Below are 25,620 nucleotides of genomic sequence, written 5' to 3' on the forward strand. Positions count from 1 at the left end.
GTTTCAGTCTCATAATATTCTGGAAGATTTGCACCTGTCCTACAGAAATAGATGGATGGCTATTTACCAAAACTCTCTGTCCTGTTTCCTGGATGAAATAGCTTACTTTTGCAATCCTGTGATCTGTGTGATTGTGGATATCAGCTTTGGGAATGCACCTATTGAGATCACTAACTAAAAGAGAAAAGCTGTAGTTTCTTTTCACTCAAACATGTGTGGATTATATATTGCATGTGTAACATACACAGGCAGATTTAGGAGGCACTGGATAGTCCAAGCACCTGATCCCCCTTGCTGATGGGCCAGTCACTTCTCCTCCCTGCCTCTGTTTCCTCTGTGAGTCAGGGAGGATACTTCCACTAGATCCCATGAGGTCATATACCTGCCTGGCTCCACCTACTTGACAGGGAGTCTGAGGTAGAGATTCAGGTCTGAGGATGCTTCTAGAAAGCACACTCCCCAAAGAGCCTTTAGCAGCTGAGTCCTTGATCATGAGGTTGGATCCTTGGGCTTCTCACATACGCTTTAGTTCCAGATTTCTAAGTGTCTATAGTGCATCTCCATGTAGACACTCCATCATCACTTCCAGCTCAGCATGTCCAGATTGAAGCAGCATGGGGGCAGCCTGGGTCAGTGGAAGAAAGCAGTAGGCTTTGAATCAGAGGGCCTGGGTTTGAACTTCAGCTAGGGCAGCTCCCTTAACCTTTCTGGGCCTTGGCTCGTCATCTGTGAGGAGGTCAGACTAGGTGGCTTAGGTCCCTTCAGGCTCCATGTTTCTGATCTTTCTCCTCCAAAATGGGTTCCCCTCCTTCTAAGGTTCTTCCTCATTCCTACAAATAGCATCAAGGTTATCTTAGGGGCCAACTAAGAGAGGAATATGATGGCATCTTGCCAAGGTAGAAGGGGCAAGCGTTTTTCTTTTTTTAAGGCTGTTTGTATGTTTGATGATAGAACCTATGGAGAAACACTGAAGTTGTTTGGGGAGGGGATGGTTAGGGGCATGAGAGAGTATAAGTAGGTACATTGGTTGAGAAGATGGACTTGCCATCAGTGTGGAAGGGGAGGTGAAGGTCTGGGAGGAGACACACATCTGGCCACCTCACTGATGCCATGGAGTGAGGTGAGGACCCTGAGTCATTGAACATGAAGAACAAGCCAAAGTCCGAAGCCCAGCCAGGCTTGGGTTGTGCGATTCTCGGCCAGGTGAATAGTGGAGGGAGAAGATGCATGGCAGTGAGGGAGATGTGCCTTTTGTGGGCTGGCCCCAAGGAGGGGAGGGGGCTCTGCTACCCATTGTGAGTGTGGGGTCACTTGGGGTGGACACTAGTGAATCTTGATTAGCATCAGAGGCACAGTTGTGTTTATTTTTTTTTGTTTTGTTTTTGCCTTTTGGAGGGCAATTGGGGTTAAGTAACCTGCCCAAGGTCACATGGCTAGTTTTTGTGTGTGTATGTGGGGGGGTGTTAAGTGTCTGAGACCGCAACTGAATTCGGGTCCTCCTGACTCCAGGGCCGGTGCTTTACTCACTGTGCCACCTAGCCACCCCCTAAAGGATATCAAGAATTTTTTTGTGTTTTTTTTTTGGAGGGCATTTGGGGTTAAGTGTCTTGCCCCCAAGGTCACACAGCTAGTTTGTTTTGTGTGTGTGTGTTAAGTGTCTGAGGCCGGATCTGAACCCAGGTCCTCCTGACTCCAGGGCTGGTGCTCTATTCATTGCATCACCTAGCTGCCCAGCACAACTGTTTACAGATGAAAAACTGAGGAATAGGTTATTATTATACATGCTAGTGTTTTTATGAAGATAGTGATAGCAAAGCAGAAGTGAGTTAATTCAATTTTAAGGATAGATAAGCAAGTCACATAATTAATACATAGAACTTGAGGCATATGGGGGGGTATTCAGGGAGGTTGAGTACCTCTGGTGTGAGGACTTGCCAAGCCCTTTTCAGGACTGCTCATCCACGTTTGGCGTCCACCTGTCAGCCAGCTCTCACTTGTGGCTCCAAGAAGCTGTAGCACATGCAGCAGCCACATGCCAGTAAACCATCTTGGCAGATGAGAGAAACTGACCAGCCTCAGACCCATTGGCGAGTTAGGGGGTGTCTGCCCCCAGCATGTGAAGACTCTCTGGAGAATGGGCAGATGGGAACAGTGGGTTCCAGCATCCAGGGAGGTGGCCAAAACAGGTGCTCTGGAGTGTTTAGAGTTTGTTCAGACATCAAAGATGTCAAGGTCATCCTGCCTTGTGTCTGGCCACTGGACTTCCATGACTGTGAGAGAGGCTAATTACTTTGTACTACTCTGCTTCACTTAACTCCAGTTCACATACAAGTCAAGACATCACCCCATGATGTAATCAGTCCTCTTCCAAAACAGAGGATGGACAGATAGAACTTACTAGATCTATCTAAGAGACTTGTACTGACTTACCTGAGGGGTTGTTATGAGGAAAGTTGCTTTATCAACCTTAGAGTGTGTGCTATGTTATCTAGTAAAACTGCTGGCCCCTCCACTACTGCTTTAGCCTTTAGCTGATGGGCACTCTGTCCCATCCCACCAAACCCCTGCCTGGGGTGAGTTATGAACCCCACGTGGTCATTACCTCATTACCTGCTAGGGACTGGGAGCAGGTCTCTTAAATTCTTGTGGTCTGATTTTGGGATCTTCAGAGCTTTGACCCATCCTGTGGAATAACCTCCCCTTTGGGGATCTTCTGGAACAGCCCTTTCTTTTGCCTTATAGACTGGAGGCATATGTGATGGCATTGTATTTCCCTCAGCTGTTTCTAATTAACCCACTCAAGCTGTCTCTGAGTGAATGATTCACCATGACTTAGAAACCTGATTTTTTTTTAAGGAGCCAGATTATTTTACAACACAACTAATAATGTTCAACAAAGTGAGCCCTCCATGTATCATAAATACAAAGCTAACGGATTTCTGTTAGGGTGAAGAAATGTGGAAAAGTCTATAATAAAGGAAAATTTGCCAATTTAAATAGCAGTATCTATAGTTTGAGATGTCAATATTTCAAGTGGAGAATTGGACTTTTACTAGTAACTTTTTCAATTTAAGGGGTGTCAGTTTAGAGCTTGCAGGAGCTGTGGAGATTATCTACACCAGGGGTTCCTTTTGGCTTAGTTTTAGTCCAGAGATGCTTAACCTGGTGTCCATGAGCCTAGATTTCCGGGATCCATGGACTTGAAAGGGGAAAAAAATGCATCATAATTTTCATTAAACTCTCCCATTAATTTCCTTCAGTTATTTAAAACTGTTATTCTGAGGAGTGCTTCATAAGCTTTACCAGACCACTAAAGGGCCCATGACAAAAAAAGGTTAAGAATCACTGATCTAGCCTTGCCCCTTCATTTTAAGCTGAGGAAACTTGAGATCCAGAAAGATTAAGGGATCCACCCGTTATCTCACAGGTAGCAAGCCCTAGAGCCAGATTCAAACCTAGGACCCTGACTCTAGATTCAGTGCTCTCAGGATGCCATGCTGCCTTCCCATTTGTACTTGAGATCATGTATTTAGTACTTAATTTAAAGCATTTTCCCCAAACAGATTTGCAAACTGGGTGTGTAAAAAATCCCACAGTGGACTGTGTTGCCTGGCAGCACGTGTCCCCAAGTGGTCGCACATGCCACGCATTGTAATGTTCTCAGTGCTGGGGCCAGCTGGCTGGACATGTCCTGCCACATGGGCTGGGGCCCTCATTCCTCAACAAAAACAGCAGCCAGCACCAGGGTTAACAGAAAATGACAAACCAGGCATGGACGAGAGAGGCGCCAGCAGAGCAGCGGGATGTCCTTTGATTTGCTTCTGTTATTTGCATGGCTTTCTTGTGATGTCTGTGAAGTGTTCAGAATGAGAAAAGTTTTTTAAAAGACCTGCTGACTCCTCCTGGAAAATGTGAAAAAAACCTCCTGTTTAGAGACCCATTATGTCCAACGGGCCTGCATTTTCTGTATCTTTTTCTTCATTTTTATTAATGCAAACATTTGCATGAAGACAGAATCTTTGTCTCTTAAAAGAGTTCATCTGCTCCTCCTGCTGCTCACTGGCCCTACCATACACGAGCACAACAGAACCTTTGTTATGCTCTCAGTAAAGCTGTTTATGAACGGTGGCTTACTGAGGACTGCTTCCTGTGCTGTGTGCTTCCACTTTGTCTAAAAAAAAAAATAGTCCTTCCAAGTGAAAGAATTTGGACTTTCTGTTATTCAAGTGCTGGACTTTGAAATGACAAAGAGCTCCCAAACTTGCTCAGAACTGGTAATTGCATCTAATGCGTTTTTCCTCTTTACCTTGAACATAATAATGCTCTTACTAACAAGGGAAAGAATAAGTCCGATTGGAATGCTGAGAGGGCAGTGGAGTGGCTGGGAAGAAGGCTCCGGTGACTGCCCCAGAAGCCCACCTACTCTGGCATTGTGTTTCTCGGCGCCTCCTAATTTGCACCTGAGGGGTGGCAGTCATAAAATTGAACAGCTCCCCATTTGTAAGTGAGCACCAGCATCAGGTGCAGCTTAAGAGAAATTTGTCATCTGGACATCCCTAAAAGGGAAGATCCATAAATTGTGTTTGTCTGGTAGAGTGAATTCTAAAAATAGATTTGATCATTTCCCTCAGGCTGTTAGTTTAGATGAGAGGCATGTACATAAATGAGGTGCTGCCTGTAGGTGGAATGAGTCTTCTACATGCCTATCTCTGTATTCCCCCATTTTTAAAGAAATTAACATTGTCTGTTATGTTTATAATTTTCTTAATATTGAATCAGCTCTACATTCCAGTTAAAAATCCAAAGTTACTAAACGATTTACAAGTGAATTCTATCAAACAGAGAACAATTAATTCCAACATAAATGGCTGTGCTTCCAGTCATTAACTCTGAGCAGCTAATGCCAACTGAAAGAATTTCATTCAGTCAGGGTGACTTTCCATTATAAATTCATGTTACTTTTTTTTTCAATTGACAATCCTTTTATTTTTCCTTGATTGAATCTCTGACCCACTCCCTTTAGCAGCTGTTGCAAACCTTCTCTTCTTTCCTCAAGCTCTCAGTGACATTTCCTTCCTCCCTGACCAGGTGTCCTTGCCATCTCTTGTGAAATCTCTCCTTCCCCTTCTCCATGCATCATAAGCCCTCTGCATATCATCTTCACCCATCCTCTCTTCCTTTCCTACTTTCTCTCAGAGCCTTTAAAAAAAAATGGCCCTTCTCCTTGCTAAAGCCAACTCTTCTACTTATGCCCTCAATTTTATCCTCTCCTATCTCCAAGAGTTTCCCCAATATCATTTTTTCTTTCATCTTCTGTATCTTCCTGTCTATCCCATTGTCAGCCAGCACCACACCATCGATACATGGAACTGTTGGTTACAGCAAATGGAGAAGTTTTGAATACTGTAAGTTCACTTCCCTTGGCAGCATACTTTCCAGAGATGTACACATTGATAATGAAATTGACACACGCATTACCAGAGCAGCTCAGTGTTTGGGGGCTCTGAAGGAAAGTGCAGGAGAGAAGAGGTATTAGACTGACTGCCAAACTGAAGGTCTACAGAGCTGTTGTGCTGACCTCATTGTTGTATGCCTATGAAACCTGGACAGTCTTAACAGCACCATGCCAAGAAACAGAATCGCTTCCACTTGAATTGCCTTAGGAAGATTCTGAAGATCACCTGGCAGGATAAGGTGCCAGACACTGAGGTCCTTTCTTGAACTAAACTGCCAAGTATTCAAACTCTACACAACTCTGATGGGCTGGCCATGTTTGAGTGCCAAACATACACTTGCCCCAAAGACTATTTTATGGAGAACTCATGTAAGGCAAGCATTCACATGATGGTCAGGAGAACTTTGGAATTGATTGCATGACATGGGAGACACTGGAATAAGACTGCCCACGTGGTGTGCCCTCATCAAGAAGGTGCTTTATGAGCAAAGCAGAATTGAAGTAGCTCAAAAGAAACGTGAAATTCCTAGAGAATCAAGTAGAAACTACTTGAAATAATAAACAACTTTAACAAAGTTGCAGGATATAAAATAAACTCACATAAATCATGAGCATTTCTGTATATTACTACCAAAGCTCAACAGCAAGAGATAGAGAAATTCCATTTAAAGTTACTGTAGATGTTATAAAATATTTGGGAGTCTACTTGCCACAACAAACCTAGGAACTGTATAAACACAATTATAGAACACTTTTCACACAAATAAAGTTACATCTAAATAATTGGAAAAACATTAGTTGCTCATTAGACTGAGCTAATACAATAAAATGATAGTTCTGTCTAAATTAATTTACTTGTTCAGTATCTCATCAATCAACTACTAAAAAATTATTTTATAGAACTAGAAAAAACAATAACAAAATTCATCTGGAAGAACAAAAGGTCCAGAACATAAAAGAAATGCTAGGGAAGGTGGTCTATTCATACCAGATCTTACATTGTTTAATAAAGCAGCAATCATCAAAACTACTTGGTACTGGCTAAGAAATAGAGTGGTGGATCAGTGGAATAGGTTAGGTATACAAGACAGCAGTCAATGACTATAGTAATCTACTGTTTGATAAACCCAGAGACCCCAGCTTCTGGAATAAGAACTCACTATTTGACAAAATCTACTGGGAAAACTGGAAAGTAGTATGGCAGAAACTGGGCATAGACCAACATCTTACACCATATACAAAAATAAAGTCCAAATGGGTACATGATTTAGATATAAAGGCTGATACCATAAGCAAATTAGGAGAGCAAGGAATAGTTTACCTGTCAGATTTATGGAGAACAGGAGAATTTATGACCAGACAAAAGATAGAAAACATTATGAAATGCAAAATGAATAATTTTGATTACATTAAATTGAAAAGTTTTTTGCACAAACAAAGCCAATGCAACCAAGATAAGGAAGGAAGCAGAAAAGTGGGAATTTTTGCAACCAGTGTCTCTGATAAAGGCCTCATTTCTAAAATATATAGAGAACTGAGTCAAATTTATAAGAATACAAGTCATTCCCCAATTGATAAATGTTCCAAGGATATAAACAGGCAGTTTTCAGAGGAAGAAATTAAAGCTATATAGTCATATGGAAAAATGCTCTAAATCACTATTGATTAGAGAAATGCAAATCAAAACAACTCAGAGGTACCACATCACACCTAGCAGATTGGATAACATGGCAAAACAGGAAAAGTAATAAATGCTAGAGAAGATGTGGGAAAATTAGAATATTCATGTGTGGTGGATTGTGAATTGATCTAACCATTTTGGAGAGCAATTTGGAACTTTGCCCAAAGGACTATAAAACTGTGCATACACTTTGACCCAGCAATACCACTTCTAGGACTGTATCCCAAAGAGATCATAAAAATGGGGGAAGGACCCACACATACAAAAATATTTATAGCAGCTCTTTTTGTGGTGAGCAAGAACTGGAAATTGAAGGAATGTCCATCAATCGGGGAATGGCTGAACAAGTTGTGATATTTGAATGTAGTGGAATACTGTTGTGCTATAGGAAATGATGATCAGGCAGACTTCAGAAAAATCTGGAAAGACATATATGAACTGAGGCTGAGTGAAGTGAGCAGAACCAGGAGAACATTGTACATAGTAACAGCCCATGTTGTGCAATGACTAACTTTGATAGACTTAGCTCTTCTCAGCTATGCGAGGTTCTAAGACAACTCCAGTAGACTCATGATGGAAAATGCTGTCCACATTCAGAGAAAGAGCTTTGGAGTCTGAATACAGATGGAAGCATACTATTTGCTATCTTTTTTGTTTTGTTTTTCCTTTCTCATGGTTCCTCCCATTTATTCAATTCTTCTATATAGCATGGCTAATGTGAAATGTTTGATAAGAAACAAAAAAAAGAAACATGAGATGTGCAAATTTAGAGAATCCAACACCAAATGTTCACATGGCCTATTGATGCCTGACCTGTGGGAGAGCCTTCTGAGCTCTTTTTTGGCCTGATCAGCCATAGTTGGACACACTGTAACTTGACTCTAACATAGTGATATCATCTTGGCTCTCTTTGAGAACAAAGGACAGCAACCAATCATGTGTCCCATTAAAAAAAACACAAAGCTTTCACTTGACTTTCCTGTCTCTTCAAATCCCCCCCTTCACTACCAAAATTCTAGATTAATAAATACTTGCTGCATTTACCTTCTTACCTACCACCCATTTCTTAACCTCTTCAACGTCTGACTGCACTCAACTGAAACTGCTCTCCCCAAGGTCACTAGATGGATTTACAAGTGAATTCTATTGAACATTCAAAGAACAATTATTTCCAGTATTACATAAATTGTTTGCAAAAACAAGAAAAGGTATCCTATCAACTTTCATGAGGTAAATATGGTTCTGGTACCTAAAAACAGAGAGACTATACTCTCTTCAAGTCACTAAATGATGAATTTAAAAGTGAATTCTATCAAATATTAAAAAAACAATTATAACATTACATAAATTATTTGCAAAAAAAAGGGGAAAGAAAGAATCCTTCTAAACTTCTCTGAGACAAATATAGTTCTGGCATCTAAGCCAGGGAGAGATAACATAAAGGAAGATAGACAAATACCTCTAGTGAATGTCAATGCAAAAATATTCAACAAAATTTTACCAAAGAAGCTATAACAACTCATCATAAAGATTATACAATATCACTAGGTTGTAGTTATGCCAGAAATATGGGGATGGTCCATTATGAGGAAGCCTATGAACATAATAGACCATAAAAATCACATGATTATATCAAGAGATGCAGAAAAAGTTTTTGACAAAATACATCCTTTTGCATTAAAAAAGTAAAAAGGAATAGGAATAAATGTACCATTCCTTAAAATGCCAAGTAGTGCCTATCTAAAAGCAATAATTAGCATTATACGTAATGGAGAAATGCTAGAGACCTTTCCAGTATGATCAAGGTTAAAACAAAGATGTCCATTGTCACCAGTATTTTACTTAGTACTAGAAATGCTAGCTATAGGAATAAGACAAGAAAAAATAAATGAGAAGAAGCATAGACAAAGATAAAAAAATATCGCTTTTTATAGATGTTATGATAGTTTAATTAGAGAAGTCTAGAGATTCAACCGAAAATTAATTGGAACAATAATTTCAACAAGACAGCAGAATACAAAATAAATCCACGTAAAGAACCAACTTTTCTATATATTACAACACAAAACTCTGCAGGAAGAGGTAGTATCTATAGAATGTATAAAATGTTTGGGAGTCCACTTACCAAGATACAGGAATTATATGAGTACAACTATAAAACACTACAGAAATAAAGCCACCTAAATAATTGGTTCTCATTCTTTTTTTCCAGTATGACCCTCTTCTACTGGGTCCTCCTTCCTCGTTTGGCTTTTCTGATAGTTATCTCCTGTTTCTCATGCTACCTGCATGACTATTACTTGTCAGTCTTCCTTTCTGGATCATTATGCAGCTCTGGGATAGCTAGTTTTGTTCTCCATCAGGTTTTTCCCTTGTCCCTGTTCTTTCTCTGTACTTTCTCTCAATGATCTCTGCTTTCACGGGCTCCACTATCTCTCTACAGAAGGTGCTGTCCCCACATTGTCAACTGCCTGGGCACCTTCTTCTCTGGATCATCATTCTGGATGTGTGCTTTGAAAACTCGGCATGTCCCACACAGAACCCTCCTCCATTTAGCTCTGCCCCTCACTGCACTTCCCTGGTTTTCAGCCATTAAGGCTCATAAACATGGACTCATGGCTGACACTCCCCTCTCTCTCACCTCAGTTGTCTGTCATGTTTGCTCTATTCTATCTCCATAGCATCTCCAGTATTTATCCTCTTCACTGCACACATATGGATACTGTACCTGTTCAGGTTTTCACGATTACTCATATGGATTCTTATAAAAGCCTTGTCATTATTCTCTCAGCCTACAAACACCCCTTTTCCAGTCTGTCATTCACTTGGTTGCTAAGATAACCTTCCTACTGCAGGTCTATGTTACTTCTACAAAACATCTATGCATTGTAGGTCAAAATGTCATGACTCTTTAACCTGAAGGGCCCTCAGAGGTCATTTAAGCCAGTCTTTTACAGATGAGGAAACTGAGGCCCATGGAGGTTATGTAAATTTTCCAAGGAAGCACAGGTAGTATCAGATGTGGAATCTTAACCAAAGCTTTACGACTCCACAGCCAGTGTTCTTTCAAGCCTATACCAGAAACCTGTGATTCCCCTTGATGTGGGCATTTCCTCCAGGGACACCAGTAGCAAAACTGGCTATTGAATGCAGCTGTTGCTTTTTGAATGCCCTCTGCAAATATGCCAGAGGGCGTAATCCACATGCCAAGGCCTCCTTTTGCTTCTGACCATGGGAGGGGGGATGGAGGGAACAGGCTTCTATTAAGCACCTACTGTTTGCCAGGCACTGACAATATCTCATTTGACCCTCACAATAGCCCTGGGAGGTAGGTGCTGTTATGACCCTTATTTTACAGAATAGAACACTGAGGCAAATTGAGGTTCAGTGACTTGTCCAGGGTCACTGGACAGCTAGTTAGTGTCTGAGGCTGGATTTGAACTGAGGTCTTCCTGGCTCCAGACCCAGCTGTATCCACTGTGCCACTTAGCTGCCCTATCCTACTCAAAAACCTTCCGTGGCTCCTTGTTTCCTTCAGAATAAGCCAGACACTGATTAACCTGGCATTGTAAGGCCCTCCTCAGTCTGGCTTCTCTACCTCCCCCACCTTATTTAGAACTACTCCATTTCACTCACTTAATGCTAGCCAGCTCTTCCTCCAGTTCCCTCTTCATCTGCCTCTGTGTATTTCATTTACCCTTTGAAGAACCTTTGTCTTCCAGGCTTAATGCAGGTGTCTGCTTCTAGAGAATCCTCCCCCAGTGCCCCCATTTGGTGGTGTCCTCTGCCTTCTGTTGACTTATCTGTGCATGTTTTGTATGTCCCAGTCGAATGTAAACTCCTTAGCATTCACTGACTCCTTGGCACCGACTGATTTTTCTATCCCAGAACCCAGCACAGAGCTTTTACACATACCAGATGCTTAGTAAATGTTTGTTGAATTACAGTGAATGAGTCTTTACCCTATTTCCCAAGATGTTTCTGCCTCAGGATTGTGACTCAGACTTGATACACAACCCTGTTTTCCTACAGTATTCTTTATATATATTTCCTAGAGGATATTGTTGTAAATATTAAAACAGAATAATTTTATAACCAATCTTGTTCTCCATGTAACTATTTTTACACATAGATCTTGTCCAACTCATGGTTCCTTTGGTTTTGAATTTGTATCTCTGAGCAACATAGTTTAAGTACTGTTTTAGAGTTTTCAGCTATTGGCATAACTTTGGTTGTGGTCAAATAGTCCGGTGTTTAAATTTCTTGCCCCTGTGAAATCCCTCTTTAAGAGAAAATATCTTACTACTGTAGGATGCTAACCTATGTCAAAAAAATCAAGGCTGGAAATACTTGTGATGGTCTTCCATCACTATGTCACCCTTAAGCAGATATTTAAAGACAAGATTATTTGGGAAACGGAAGGAAAGAAGTTTTAATATTTGACCAGAATCATGACAAGGAATTTTGGCACTTGGGACAAAAGGCTAGAAAAGTGCATTTAGTTGGGGAGGAGGCAAAGGAAGATATAGACACTCCAGTGTGAATAAAAGTGAACTGGATTTTGTTAGTTTTCAGTACAATAAAATCAAATTCAACAAGCATGTTATTACTCTTTGTAAGGCAGTGTGACAGATATTGGGGATACGGAGAGAAAATAAAAAGTTCTGGCCTCAGGGAACTTACATTCTATTGAGGTAGCTACAACTTGACAATAGACCAATATATACATGATGATTTGAGAAGGAAGACAGAACAGAGGGGCTCAGGAAAGGCTGGCTTCCTTGGAACTGCCAAAGGGGTGGTTAGGGAAGTTCAAGTCAAGGCTGGTTTGGCTGGGTGGATGGGAATCCGTGACGTAGCACACTGTAACCTTGGGCCACACTAGAGAAAGGGACCTCATCAAGTGCCCTTGTTGGGGTGCATCCACCACTTTCTGCTTATTAGTTAGAAAATTACTGTTAAGTATTAGCTTAGTGATGCTATTGAACTTTCACAGTCTAAACAATTTACAACTCTTTTTTCATACCAGGGTCAGGTTTCTTCTATTAGCACAGAGAAAGTTTTCCCAAACTGTGGAATTCTCAGAGGCTAGGAACCATCTCAGACAGACAAGAAAACTGTGTTTCTGTAAGTTTGAAGTCCAGTGTGTGTGCTCAGAGAGGCAACACAACATATAGGGAAGTTACCCTTTGGCCTTGGTCTCTGACACTCACTAGCCGTGTGACTGTGCAAGTCACTTAAGACTCCTAAGTTTCCTTATCTATAAAATGGGAGCTGCTTTCATCACAAGGTTGTTGGAGAAAAGCACACCATAAAAAACAAAATTGCCGTCCACATTAATGCTTTGAAGATCTGCGCTTTTGTTGGTTTGGGTAACCTCGCTGAAGCAGATGGAAACCTGTCAGTAACTGGGAAGATGGTTTTCAAGAGTGTCCAGAGATTCGTCGTTCTGGAACCACCCTGGTGATGAGCTCCCTATTTGGATAAACTGGTCCTTGGATAGCAGACGCAGTCTGTCACTGAGACTATACTCTGGTGGGACCTGCCACAGCTTGTGCTTAGCTGGCATGGATTTTGAGCACCCCAGGTCACCTTCATGCCACAAGGTATTCGATGTAGGAGTTTGGTGGAGGAGAGTGCAGTATAAATGTGAGTTATTCTATTAAAAGCACTGTCATGTTTTCATAGTACATATATGATGCACCTATCTATACACATACATACGCACACACATACACAAACATTAGTTATGCCTGGCAGCATGATGTAGTGGAATGAAAATTGAGAGCAGCATTGTTTCCTAAACCAGGGAGGTAATAATCCTCCTTTACTCTGCCCTGCTTACACAATGTCTAGAGCTTTGTATTCAGTTCCAGGGACTCAGTTGAAGAAAGACACTTTTGACCTAGAGAATGTCCAAGGGAGGGCAATCAGGATGGCCAGGGCCCTGAGGTCATGCCATGAATATCAGAGAAGGAACTATCAATGTTTGTCTAGAGAAGAGAAGATTTGGTGGAGGCGCGATCCCTGTCTTCAAGTATTTGAAGGGCTGTCCTGTGAGAGAAGAATCAGGCTTGTTCTGGATGCTGCTGTAGGACAGAACTGGAACCAGCAAGGGAAAGCTGCAAAGGAACAAATTCTGGTTTGTTGAAAAGAACAAATGCTCTTAATAGCGTGACTCGGGTGCACATTCTGCTGCCTCAGTGGGTCTGCGAGCAAAACCCTGCTGACGTTTGTTGGGTGCTTTGTGGAAAGGCTTTTTGTTTTGGACTGGGTTGAATTATATTGTCTCTAAGATCCTCCCACCTCTGAGCTCCTAGGGTTCTCATCACTGGACTTGGATCCAGAGTACCCGCATGCCCATTTGGTCTCTGCCTCCTTCCATCTGCGTGACCTTAGGCAAAGGGTTCTTACTTCTCTGGTCATCGGTTTTCTTATTTGTAAAACCATAGGGTTGATTTGATGAGGCGTTCATGATCTTTTTGTGTCAGATGCCCTTTTAGCAGGCTGGTGCAGCCTATGGACTCTTTCTCAAAATAATATTGAGTTTTTAAAAAATTCATAATTTAAGCAAATGCTAAAATTAAGTTAGAAGTTAGTAAAATAACAAATGTAATTTTTTTCCCACCCAGTTTCATGGATATCCTGAAACCTATCCATGGAGGCAGGATAAGAATCCCAAGATCAGATTATCTCTAAAAGCATCTTTTGATTCTAAATCTGTGATCCTAAGTGAGTTGTACTCCTTGTAAGGTAAAGGTAAAGGCTTCATGAAAAAAATTCTGTTGTTAGAGACCAAGGCCCTGGGCCTGGATCCATGTATCAGCTACTTACCTGAGGACACTGAGCAAGTCACATAGACATCTCTGGGCTCAGAGTATATAAAATGAGGGAGTTGGCCTTAAAGGTGCCTCCCAGTTCCAAATCTATGAATCTAACAGTGTATTAATTAGGAAGATGAAGATGTGGTACATCCAGTGCTGTTCTGAAAAAGTTTGTATCCCTAAGGAAAACATTCCCAAAGTCCTCCCTTCCTCCTTATCTTTCCTTCATTGCAAAACAAACAAATGTCCTTTGGTGGTGCTTAGACCTCTGAAGAGAGAAAAAAGAATTATTTTGGACTTTATCCAGAGTCTGAATGAAAAGAGAAAGGAGTGTACACTTATTTCTCATTTGTGCATGGTACTTTCACAAAAGTTGACCATGTATTAGGGCATAAAAATCTGACCAACAAATACAGAAAATGCAGAAATATTAGACATATATTTTATAGGACACATTATAATAAAATTATATTAAATGGGCACTAAAGTGACTATTAAAAATTAGTGACTAAATAATTTAATCCTAAGGAATGGATTTGCCAAAGAACAAATCGTAGAAACAATAATTTCATTAAAGATAATGACAACAATAAGACAACCTACCAGAATTTAAAGGATGCAGCCAAAGTAGTTCAATGGTGAAATTATATCCCTAAATACTTTCATTAGTAAAAGAAAGGGAGATCAACAAATTGGTCATACAACTGAAAATACTAAGAAAATCAACAAATTCAAAACCACCAATAAAATAGCAAAATAGAAATCGTGAAAATCAAAGAAAAGATTAACAAAATTGAAAGCAAAATAATCATTGAATTACTAAATAAAACTAGGAGGGTTTTTAAAAATAAAAAATCATTAACTAACTTTTTAAAAAGAAGAAAATCAAATTACCAGTATTAAAATATCAAAGGTGAATTCATCACCAGTGAAGAAGTAAAGAAATTATTAGGAATTATTTTACCCAGTTATATACCAATAAAGCTGATAATCTAAATGAAATGGATGAATATTTACAAAAATAAGGAAAAGATAGGTAGGATTTAGGAGTTAATCTGCATGGAGATAATAATTGAGCCCATTAGAGTTGATAAGATCACCAGAAGAGTTAAAGTCTTGGTGGGTGTCCATCCAGGCTTTGTTGGTGAAAGAGAACAGTTCAGTAAAGGAGACTAAGAAGGAACAGTCAGATAGATAGGAGGAAGAGAGAAAGAAAGAAAAGAGAGAGAGACAGAGAAGAGAGAAAGAGAGAGATACACACAAAGAGGAACAGAAGAAAGAGAGTTGTCACTGGAGTCAAAGTAGGAGAGACTATTTAGAAGATGGGTCAGTGGTATGAAAAGCTGCTGGAAAGGTCAGGCAGTGTGAAGACTGAGAAAAGGCCATTGAATTTTATCACTTAAGAGATTGTGTGAAAGGGAAGAGTTGAGACTTTCTCTGTAGGAGTGGGGATGATCGGCAAATGTTGTCAGGCATGGTTGGCCTCTTAGTAGGTTTGGCTGAACTGACTTTGCCCCCTTTTCCCTTATTCTTCGTTACAAGACTAGTTCTCATCTTAAGCAATGGTCTGAGGGGTTTGTGCTAAAAATTCTTTAATGGCATTTTAAGCATTAAATAATTGGCCAATTGTGTTACAAATATATTTTTCCTCTTTGACAAGCATTGCAAGTTTGCTTTCATAGTAGTTTGAAACCTTCATTGCCATGTGCATGCATCAATTACATCAAACTCTTATCACTTCTAAGTACAAGGTGTTTTTGTAGTTTCTCAACCATCATCAAGTTGTTTTTCTAAACTGCTACAAAGGTTTGGCATCCAAGTCAGACACATTCTCCACGAATGGTCAGATACATGCGCATACCCCTCCTTGTGTTTTGTACTTGGAGCCAGAGTGGTCCCTCATTCCCCTCATCCTCTCTAAGCCAATAATCGAGATGTTAGCAGTATAAACATTAGGCTGCTTGATGACTATCATCACTCATCATATATCTTGACACCACCTTGGACCATTACAGATGTCCTGCAGAAATAAACCTTATCTGGCTTCTCACTGAGTATTAAGATGGTTTTCCAATTTCAACTTGTTCTCTGTTTATTTATGTTACTATTCTCTCTGGTGAATTTTCAAATGAACTGGTTAGCAGTATTGGCAATCAGTTGTTCAATAGAATTTCTTTGATAGAGGATCCCATGTGTCATTGGCAGAAGAGAAGTAAGTTACATTTGAAGAGTTTTTTTTTTCCTTATGAAGGTTAGTTTATATATACTTATTGTTAAAAAGAAAGCAATATATGAAATTGAACTTTAAGTATATTTATCATTTTATATGGGGGCAGCTATGTGGCACAGTGGATAGAATGCCAGACCCAGCCAGAGTCAGGAAAATCTGAGTTCAAATATGGCCTCAGACACTTACTAGCTGTGTAACCTTGGGCAAGGCACTTTGCCCTGTTTGCCTCAGTTTCCTCATATATAAAATGAGCTGGAGAAGGAAATGGCAAGCCACTCCAGTATCTTTGCCAAGAAAACCCCAAATGGGGTCACAGAGAGTCGGACACGACTAAAACAATTGAACAACAACAATCATTTAATAGACTTGTCATTAGCTAGTAGAAAACCAAAATTTATACTGGAACTAGCTATTTATTTTGGTTGGTTAGTTTGGTGGCAAAAAAATAAAAAAATACATTTCCATCTTTTGGCAAGAGAGCTTGTAATATTCTTTTGTCATTTTCCAACATATCTTTGTGTGAATGAGAATTTTCACTTTATTCTCATTTTAAATCAGCATACAGGTGTAAACTCAATCCAGAGCCACGTTTAAGACTGTATACGTCTGGAGTTGAGCCAAGTGCTGTAAACCTTTGTGCAAATAAAAAAAGTCCAACATCAAAATTAAGTTACTATATGATCATTATGCTTTTTTAAGAATCTTCTAAGTTACAATTTATATATTACATAATTTATATATAAAATTTACATTTATATGTAATTTATATATAATATATGATTTAATGAAATATTTATATTCAACAAAATTTACAAATTAAAGAATTTTCATGAAGCCTTGCAGATAATAGTAAGCATATGAGGTCTTGCTGGATTACTTCTCTCATTTCCTATACATTGTTCCTCACAAAATGTTCATAATTATTTTATAATTATAATTATAATTTAATATTTAGCTTTCAAGATTATAGATAGAATATAACTTCATGTTTTCCTTTTACATAATGTAAATTTAATTTGCAGCTCTTTCAGGCAAAAGTTATCATTGCAATTATTATAACTACTTAATCAGTCTCAAGGAATATTATGCTCAGTATGTTAAATTACACTTTTTTCCTTGTCATAGGGGAAGAGAATAAGTATTTGTTGGGCACCTAATATGTGCCAGGCACAGTGCTCAGTGCTGTACAGGTATTATCTCAGTTGAATAACCCTGGAAAGTAGGTGCTATTATGATCCCCATTTTACAGTTGAGAAAACTGAGGCAGACAGGTTAAATGACTTGCCCAGGGTCACACAGTAAATTCCTGAGGTCAGATTTGAATTCAGATCTTCCTGACTCCAGGTCCAGTACTATCTGCTATGTCACCTAGCTGACTCCTAACCCTATAAGGGTATATAGAACAACAATAACAACAAAATTGGAAACAGATTTACTAGGGAAGAATCCCTTCATAGGAGAAGTGGGAAGGATATATTCAGAAATATATCCATCAACAGTTTTCAAAAGAGAGATCATCGTTATCTTGGAGAGAGAAGTTTGAGTTGAAAGACAAAGTCAGAAGCCAGGCTGCAAAGGACTGTTGGGAAATGGAGTTAGCATTAATAAATGACCCATTTTTAGGAGTTTGACTGTGAATGGAATATAGGATTATGGATTGAGAGGATGACTGGGTCGAGTGAAATTGTTTTTAGAATGAGGGAGGCTTCAGAATATTTGGAGGTAGTAGGTAAGAAGCCAAAGGATAAGGAAAAATTGAGGCTGGAAGAAAGAGAATGATTGAGGAGGGAAGCGTCTGGTAGAGATGAGTCAGGATGGGATTGAGAGCAAAAGGCAGAGAGATTGACCTTTGCAAAGAAAAGAGTCACCATCTTGCACCAGAACCTGGAGCAAAGGAGATGACAGGGTATGAGAAAGAAGGACTTGGAAGTACAGAATGGGGGGAAGCGAATGTGAGAGGAATGCTTCTCAGTGGAGAAGCCAAGTCTTCTACTGGGGTGGTGGGGAGAGGTGGTGGTGTAAGAAGTTTGAGGAAAGGGGAAAGTTTGGAGTTGCAGCTGTGGAGAGTCATACACAGTCAGTCTGTGACAAAGAAAAGGATTCCCTTGGAGCAATCAGATCTAGCTGAGATAAGATAAGTTTCCAGGTAAGCAGGGTTGTGGAGTCTTCAGCAGCATGTAAACAGGAATCGTGAAGGTAAATGATGAAGATAATCCAACACTGGGGTTTGGCAAGATTTGACTGGTGGTAGGACAAGGGGATAATGAATTCAAGTGTAATTAATAGTATACGGTTGGATTGTCAGCTCTACTGTCAAGACTTTGAAGAGAGGGAAGCGAACCTAGAGATGAGAGACAGACTAGAAAAACAAGGCGGGAAGAAGAATGGCCGTCATTGTAAAGAAGGTTTGGAAGTACAGGGCAGGCCCCGAAAGAACCAATGTACAGCCCCCTAATGAGGGGGATTTATGAAATGTTATCAAATAGGGTTCTGAGGCAGCGAGAAAGAAGAAAGGATAGAAGGTTGTAGGCTGTAGAATTTCAGAGTTCTGGATAATGGAAGTGAATATTTTTTTTAGGCAATGGTCAGATCATGTGTATTACCATCACTGTGTATGACCAAGATGGAAGGAAGATAGAGACTGAGTGAATTTAGGAGGTTGATGAACTGGTTATTAGAGAGCATGTTGATGTGTATATTGAAGTACCCAAGAATGAGGGCAGAGATTGTTATGGAAAGATGGACTGAACCAAGTACTTGATATTTTAAAAAAGGAGAGAATGACCTGGAGACCAGAGACCAGCTACGAGAAATTGGACCCTTGGATAAAGGTGTATGTGTTAAATCCCAAAGGAAGAGGTTCTGAAGGATGACTTTAGAAATGGGAAGGAGGGTGATCAGGGAAACAGTGCTTCCTGGGAAGAGTCATGTTTCCTTCAGTGTAAGAAGACAGAAAATGAAATGAAGAGACCAAGAAAAAAGGAGACTTTATAAATAGTAGAATGGGGGTTCCAGGGGATAGGATGGAATAGGAGGGCGAAGGAAGATATGGGGTGAAAAGGGGTAGGGCTGAGGAGAACGGGAGTAAGAATGTGAGGAGAGGGAGGAGGGCAAGTTTTTACCTTCCTGGGTGTTTACCTTGAGTTACAGAGATGGCAGAGCAAATTATAAGATCATTTTACAGAGAAGGAAAATGTGAGAGTTTGAGGCATGGCAAAAAAAAAAAAATACCATAATACCATTGACCTTCTGGTGTCCAAGAATCTGTAAGTAGCTGTTCTTCCTCACTCCCCCAATATCCTCATGCACTGAGGCTCAGTGTGTGATGACTTCAGCCCCTGTTGGAAAATCCCTCTGTTACCATCGCCCTCTTTGACCCAAGCACCTAAAAGCCCAGGCCCAAGATAGAGGAGAACCCTGGGTGATAACATTTTATAAATCCCTTCATTATTAGTGGAGGCTTACATTAGTAGGCAGGAGGCTGTATGACTATGTTGGTTTCTTGGGGTCCTGCCCTGGACTTGCAGGGCCCTATGGGAGCTGTTGGGTGTCCCCATGGTAATGGCTACATCTGCTTCTCCGACCTGTAGGCCAAGTGTTAGGCAATGCTAACATGAATGTTGTGTTAACTCTCATCCACATCAAGGACTTTCTAAAGCACTCATTCATACTCAAACATACCTGCTGTGTTATGTACTTACGACCTGTGTGATCTTGGGCAAATCAGCTTCTCCGGATTTCAGTTTCCTCATCTTTCAAGTGAGGAGATTGGACTAGATGATCTCCGAGGCCCTTTTAAGTCTAAATCCTATGATCCTTTGATCCCACTTCTGAGTATTAGTAGTTTTATCATCCTCATGATCATACAGGCATAACCATGACATAAAGAGATTAAGTGATTGGTGTAAGGTGAATCGACAGAACTACAAAGTTTCCAAAAGCCTGTGGTCCCTGTCGAGTTGCTAGGCTGACAGTGTATCTGAGGGTGTGTCCTGGGCATGGCCACATGGGAGGAATTCAGGGAGCGTCTGACCAGCTTTCCTGACATTCCTTCTAGGTGTCCAGCCCTGCTGCTTAAGGCCCAGGTGCTGCTCCCAGACCAGGGGGCAGCTCTTCCAAGCCGGGACTGCTCTGGGGCTCAACATTCACATCTCCATTGGTGCCAATTAGAGCTTTTAACCCTTGATGGCTAGTGAAGTTAGCGTGAAGGCAGAAGAGGAAAAGACACTATCTCTATACACAGTTACTGCCTTTTTAAGAGGGCAGCTAAGGTGCCCAGATATCTTCTCCCTCAGGGGATGCAGGTGTGCAGTTATTTTTCTTTAATCATTCACATAAATTAAAACCTATTCCTTTGCATTAAAAAAAAGTACAGCTCCACCCTACATGTTTTATTGCCAAGCAGTGGCTTTGAACGTCTGCTTCATTGAAGGGTGATAAACGAGAGGATTTTCCAGGTTAGGGTGGTGCCCTTAACCACAGGGAGAACATGAGGCTGATAAGGGGTACAGGTGGAGGAAGCCACTGGAGAACAGCGTGGGAGTCCGGTAGTGACCTTGGCTGCAGCACTGCCTGAAGCTGGGCCCGAGTGCTTCCCTCCTCCCTCACCCCCATGAAGGGGACGACTAAGCAGCATGGGGCTCTGCTTCCACACTGGATCCCAGGAGTGGGTGGGGTACAAATGGGTCTTTACAAAGGACTTTGAAATGTGGGGACAAGTTGTAACTTCACATATCCTCACAGGCAGGTGCCTGTGCATTTATATGTACAGGGTAGGCCAGTATTCTTCAGCCCTTGAATTAACCTCGTCCCTCCCTGACTTTAGAGTTTGCTTTTAGGCAAATACCTGAACCCATGCAAGAAAATACAAGGCATCCCTAAAGTCTCAGTACAGTTCGCAGCTATTAAAGCTTAAATCAACTTAAGATCATAGGATACACAATCTGGAGCTGGCAGGACCCTCTGAGGGGAAGGTGCCCAACCTTGCTATGTGCAAGAGGATACCAGGGATGTCCTAAGGAGGTGAAGTCCTCCCAGAAGGGTGGGGCCAGGACTCAAGCCCAAGGCGCTTTCCACTCCATTACTTAGTCTCTTCTCATCCAGGATGACAGGAGCACTTTGATTCTTAACAGTTGGAAAAGCATTTCCAGCAAGGTCTTTCACACTGAACTATGCTGGACGAAGGGGTAATAAGATTTCATCTCAATGACATCTCTCAAATATCGCCACCCCCCACCAGCACACACACAGACACACATACCACTCTAATGCAGGCCCTTGTCATGGAATGCCTCCTAGGTTGCAGGAGCTGCTGATGGGTCTGCCTGTCTCAAGTCTCTCCCCCACTTCAGTCCATCCTCCATTCAGCTGCCAAAGTGATTTCCCTAAAATGCAAGTCTGACCACATCTTTCCCCTACACAATAAATTCCAGTGGCTTCCTTTTGCCTCCAGGAGCAAATACAAAATCCTTTGTGTGATATTCAAAGTCCTCAGTAACCTAGCCACTTTTCCAGTCTTCTTATAACCTAGTCTCTGCCACATACATGTGGAGCCCCAGTCACAGGCCTCCTGGCTATTCCTTGAACAAAACACTCCCTCTCACAGCCCCAGGCATTTTTTCTGACTCCCCCTGGTGTGGAATGCTTTCCTTCCTTATCTCTGCCTTCTGGATTCCCTGACTTCCTTTCAGTCCCAACTTAAATCCCATCTTCCACAGCAACTTTCCCAATCTCTCCTACTTCTGGTACTTTCTCTCTTTTAATTATTTCTTATTTTTCCTATATATAAGTTATTTGTACATATTTCTTTGCTTGTTGTCTTCCCCATTAGATTGTAAAACCCTTGAGGGCAGAGACTGCCTTAGCCTGACATTTTTGTCACCTTACTTGAATAATTCCAAATTGCTTTCCAAAATAGTTGTGCATTTCACAGCTCCACCAACAATCCATTAATGTGCCTATCTTTCCACACACTCTCCAACACTGTTGATGCTTTTTTTTTTTTTTTGCCATTTGTCAGCCTTAGGGTTGTTTTGATTTATACTTCATTTGTTATTACTGATTTGAAGCTTTTTTCATATGGTCATGAATATTTTGTAGTTCTTTTGAAAATGGTTTATTTATGTCCTTTGGTTATTTATCTATTGGGGAATGGCTATGAGGCATATATTATCAATTGTTTATATATCTTGGATACCAAATATTTATCAGGGAAATTTGATACATTCCCCCCCCCCCCACGCACATACTCTACCACTTGTCTGAACAAAAGCTTTTCAGTTTCAAGTAATCAAAGTTGTTTATCTTTTGTAATTGCCTCTTGCTTGGTTAAGAATACATTTCCTCCTGATAGCTATGGGAGGCATAAGATTTGTTTCTCTTCTAATTTTTATTAGTATTATCTTCAATATTAAAGTCATTCATTTAGAATGTATCATGGAGTGTGGTATAAGATGTTGGTCTAAGCTTAGTTTCTGCCAGATTACTTTCCCAGACTAGTTTTCCCAGTAGTTTTTATACAATAGGATGTTTTTCCCTAGGTAATTTATGTGTTCCACTTTATCAGCCATTGAGTTATTGAGTTTAATTGTCTGTGAATCTCCTTTGTCTAATCTGTTCCATTGATCTATTTCTCTAGCCTTTAATTCTTTTTTCATTTAATTGGATTGTTTAATCCATTTATATTTAAAGTTATGAGTTAGGTTTATATTTTCCTCCAGCTGTCTCTAAAATTGTTTTTTTAAGTTATGATTTTTTTCCCCTCTTCTGTTACAAAAACAGTATTTTTGTTCTTTCAGTTGCTTTAATCTTTTTTTTTTTTAAGGTGGCCCTTTTCCTACTGCTTCTCTTCCCCTTACCCATGATTTCCTCTTCTTACTTGTTACCCATTTCACCTTAGAGCTCTCCTGCTTTTATCTGGTTATATATTTCTTCCCCCTCTTTTTTCCTCTTAGTCAGTCAAGTAGATTCTTTTCCCTCTTCTCTTCAGCTAGTCCTGTTCATTAGTTTTTAAAATTTCATTTCTTAGCATCCCTTTTCAAAAAGGATTTCTCTCTCTTTGTTATCTCTATTTTTGTTTACTCTAGACATTCCCTGATTCATGATCCCTATAGTTATGAGTCTCCCTCTTTTCTCTGTATTCTTCATATAATCGAAGCTTCCAAGGTATCCATTCTAGACTCTTCCCTCTAGGTACTTTCTGCCACTGTCTTGTAGGTCTTACTTCATGAATTCCTTTTCTGTTGGGCCTCATTCCCAGAAAAGTGCCAATTATTGCAGGTCTGAGAGAGTCTGCTGCCCCATGGTAGGGACCCTCCCCCTACCCCACCTTCTCATGTTGACTTTTTTCTTCTACTTTTGCTTGAAAATCTTTCTCCTGTGTCTATGCTCTCCCACTCCTTCAGATGCCAATTGCACCCACGGGTTCTACCTCCCTTTCCCACAGGACAAGTAGACTTTTTCTGGCGCCAAATCCCTCAGGCTTCATCCAGTGTAAGGTCTTCACCTCCCTTTTCCCATAGGAGCTTTCATCAGTGGAACCCCTTCCCACCTCCAAAGTAAGTCTTTTTTTATCCACCTGTTTTTCAATCTTTCCCCCTTCTTCCATACTCTGAAGGCTCTTTTCTTTTTGAGACCACAGAGATCACCTTCCCCTCATTGCTAGCCCTAGATTTGACCCTGGTACATCACGCACATCTGTCTATTCCCCTGTTCCCCTTCCATCTCTTTATGTACCCTTTCATGTTGTTACGTAGTACCACGAAAGAAGCATTGGTTCACCCATAGGCTTCTGTCACCAGGTTTTTTCCATAATACCCCCTGTCCACGTCTTCACTATCACCTCCTCTTGACTTCTACCTTCACTACTGTCTTTTTGTGTACATTTAGAAAGAATGGTCTTTCTGTGGTTACTCTGTTGCTTTTGCTGTCCTTGCCTACTGCATTTATTCCTGTATTTCTATTGTTTGGGGTGTTTGAGAAGCAAATAATTTCTTCCATTCTAGTTTTCTTTCTAGAACTGTTTTAAATTCTTCTTTATTATTGAATATCCAACTCAGATTTGCAGTATGGGGCTCCCTGAGCTCCATTGCTCTCCAGAACATATTATTCCATTTCCTCCTCCTTTTTCTAGTGGGTATGGAACAGTCTTGAGTTATTTGAATGTTCTCACCTTTGCATTTGAAGGTCTTTCTCCCGATGGCTTACAGAACTTGTTGTTCCTGAATTGAATTGTTACATTTAACCACTATGTGTCTTGGAGTTTATGGCCTTGGATTTTGTTTTTTCTGGAGGCAATTGTGAATTCTTCCAAGTGGATAATATAGATAATGAAATCTATATTCAGATGTTCTGGGCAGTTGCCTTATGTTGTTTCCTTCATGTGGTGTCGTTTTATTTTGTTTTGTTTTTGTCCTGTTGTGTTCTTCTGGGAGACCTATGATCCTTAGGTTGTCTTTGCACATCCTGTCTCCAAGATCAGTAGGTTTTGCTTATATAGAGAGCATATTTTTTTAAAATGTTATTGCTTTTTGTTTCTCTTCTAGATTGTCCTTAACTTCTGCGTTTTTACAGTCCCAGTCCATTCTTCTCTTCTTTGTTTCTTTGTGATGAATCTGCTATTGTAGATTCAAGTTTTTCTATTTTGTTTATTATTTTTTGCTGTCTAGGACATAAAATCTGCTCTCATAATTCTCATTTCTCTTTTAAAACACTCAGGAATGGCATGTTGTATGTAGTTCTATGTTCTCCACAGGGTCCTTTGTCTCATTAAATGTTGGATCATTTTCTTTTGTTTTGTAGTATTTTTTTTAAAGATGCCTGAACTCATTTGCCAAATCTAGAGGCCATATTTCTTTCTGTTGTTATTGTTTTTCCCATTGATTTATCTGTTTACGTTCAAGATCTTTGAGTTTTTTCCTTCCTGAAATGTTTGGTGCTTTCAGTCTTTTTTCTTCCTGATTTTCCTTATCACTCACTTCCTGATTCCCTCCTTTTCTGATTGTGATTTCCTTGGGGGCTGGATGGATCTCAAAGTGTCTTAGCCTCCTCCATCACTGAGCAGTTAATTCATAGTTCAACAGCTTAGGACCTTGCCTCAGCTGACTTTTGAGTGGCCAGAACTGACCCCAGCTAGGTGTTGTGCTGTTTCCCTAGGCTTGGTGTAGAGTGCTGCACAACCCCCCACATGGATGGGTCCCATCCTGGTGGCTTGTTCCACTCCTTCTGTTCCTCACTTCTCAGGCCTTGGACCAGTAGATCTCAGCTTTGCAGCACTGGTGCTTCTGGGTTGCAGCCCCAAATAGACTTTTACTCCTGAAGGGCTGTGGCCAACCTGGCTGTCACCCAAGCAGACTTCCACAGCCTGCAGCTATAATCTCCATGACATTGAAAAGAGAGGGGAATAGTACCAGCTTATAGGGATAGGTTTTGA

At 40.5% G+C, this 25,620-nt stretch overlaps 1 protein-coding gene and 1 long non-coding RNA gene across 4 annotated transcripts in view; one reads left to right on the forward strand and one right to left on the reverse strand.

Annotated features, from left to right (window-relative positions):
- Positions 1 to 25,620, forward strand: part of CSTPP1 (centriolar satellite-associated tubulin polyglutamylase complex regulator 1) — a 175,846-nt gene that overhangs the window by 16,043 nt on the left and 134,183 nt on the right. The gene's annotated exons all lie outside the window — the stretch shown is intronic.
- Positions 1,537 to 20,192, reverse strand: LOC138163886 (uncharacterized). Its single transcript, XR_011168951.1, has 4 exons — positions 19,872 to 20,192; positions 19,656 to 19,774; positions 19,430 to 19,528; positions 1,537 to 13,258 (listed from the first exon to the last, which is right to left on the reverse strand). It is a non-coding gene; the product is annotated as an uncharacterized lncRNA (long non-coding RNA).

The sequence above is a fragment of the Petaurus breviceps genome, unplaced genomic scaffold (genome assembly GCF_028583685.1).
Source record: "Petaurus breviceps papuanus isolate PSGF00001 unplaced genomic scaffold, PetGlider_PUasm1.0 188, whole genome shotgun sequence".
In the NCBI taxonomy this organism is placed as follows: domain Eukaryota; kingdom Metazoa; phylum Chordata; class Mammalia; order Diprotodontia; family Petauridae; genus Petaurus; species Petaurus breviceps.